General features: G+C 49.5%; 1 pseudogene; it reads right to left on the reverse strand.

Moving 5' to 3' along the window:
• Positions 1 to 745: 745 nt before the first annotated feature.
• LOC120645512 lies at positions 746 to 1,445 on the reverse strand (annotated as a pseudogene).
• Between the last annotated feature and the right edge of the window lie 353 nt (positions 1,446 to 1,798).

The following is a 1,798-nucleotide window of genomic DNA, read 5'->3' on the forward strand; positions in this document are numbered from 1 at the left end:
TATGTCGGCCAATGTACTTGAAGAAGTTGATCAGTTCTAAGCTGGATCCTGATTTTAGTAAGTGTTATCGACCGGTACTAAATGGTCCCTTTAGTACCATGCATATTTTTCCGGTACTAAATAGTGTGGTATTTATTAGTACCGACCAAACGGTACTGACCGGTACCAAGTGTCAGTTCTCTAGCTATGGTGGCAGAAATGACAACAATATTAAATTATCATCAAATAGTAGTATAGGACGCATATGATTATTTTATCATTATTATTTGAGTTATGGTAGGAAGTCTCATATCACTATTTGATCATTAGTGATTGACATTGTTTCGTAAAAAGGCTACCGATCGGAAAAACACATGTGGAGTAAAGAAACTAAATCTAAAATTCTGAATAACTTGAAACGGCAATATATACTCCACAACAAACAAATAAGCAGACAAAGTGCATATGCATGTGTCGTGCAACTTAACATATTGGTCCATGGAGATCAACAAACACTGCACCATCTTCTCTCTCAGGATTGAGCATGAACCAACGGAAGTTGAAGCAAGCTAAATATCGAAAATAAACTGGACATGTGTGTGTGTGTGTGTGTGTGTGTGTGTGTGTGTGTGTGTGTGTGTGTGTGTGTGTGTGTGTGTGTGTGTGTGTGTGTGTGTGTGTGTGTGAACAGATACCGGATTGTAATTGGGGGCACGAGTCTGCATCATCTTTGCAAATTTGTTTGATCAATTAATCCTCAAAGTTGCTAAATCCATGTCACTGATGGAGCTGGTGACGCGGAGTCAGATAAGCCGAGCAGCTCCTCCAAGTAGTCCAATCCCAGGTCCTCCAGTTCCAGCAGGCCATCACTCGCCTGCTTCTTAGTACCAGTCGATGCTGCCGTCTTGCTCTTGTTCTGCGTGCGCTTACGGATGCGGTGGCGCTGCTTGAGCGCAAGCACGGGGGGAGTCACTAGCGCTGGCGCTGAGCCCCAACGCGTGCAGCGACTCTCGCACGCGCTGGAGAGGGAAGTTTAGCACGGCGGTGGGTCCCCGCATGGCGAATGCGGCCTGGTCGTAGGCCAGTGCGGCGTCCTCGGGGGTTCCAAAGGTGCCGAGCCAGACGCGGGCGCCACCGCGCGTGGAGTCCCTTATCTCTGCAGCGAATTTGCCCCACGGTGGCTTCCGCACACCGATCAGCGGCGGCGGCGGCGACTGCTGGTGCTGGTCACCTCCTGGTTCGTCAACGGTGGTGCTGGGTGGCCTCGCTGGTGCTGCAGGAGAGCTCGTTGTCATCGTGGACCTAGCATCATTGAGCTTGGCATTGGCTTCCAGGGAGAAGCTGCTGCAGGTGGATATGCAGGCGGCTCCCATGAGGGCGCTGAAATGCTCCATGGACATGGAGTCCTCCTGGTAGCTAGACTGTTCTTCGAGGACGCCGCTGCTGCTGCTTCTGGTGGTAGCCATGAGTGGGAGGAGAATGGGAGCAAGGTTTGAAAGCAGCGGAAGCAGAGGCCCTACTCGATTTGGGGGAGCAAGGTGATACAAGGTTGTTGCTACCACTGTGTACATAATGATCATACGCGCGGCTGAGACTATGGTGTCGCCGTCCTCGTAGTAGCAATGGCTATAGCTGCTATTGTAACAACTAGGCTCCATGGATGTTGTCTCCCTGGCTACACAATGCCCTAGGTGAGGCACCTGCTTTTATACTTTTTTGTAGGTGGATCTTGATCGATTCAAGGCACAGCCAGACTGGCCTTGTTTTGCTTTAAAAAAAAAGACTGGCCTTGTTTAGATGCATTCTGTAAAGTTTTTGA

Source organism: Panicum virgatum, chromosome 8K (assembly GCF_016808335.1).
Source record: "Panicum virgatum strain AP13 chromosome 8K, P.virgatum_v5, whole genome shotgun sequence".
Taxonomy (NCBI): Eukaryota; Viridiplantae; Streptophyta; class Magnoliopsida; order Poales; family Poaceae; genus Panicum; species Panicum virgatum.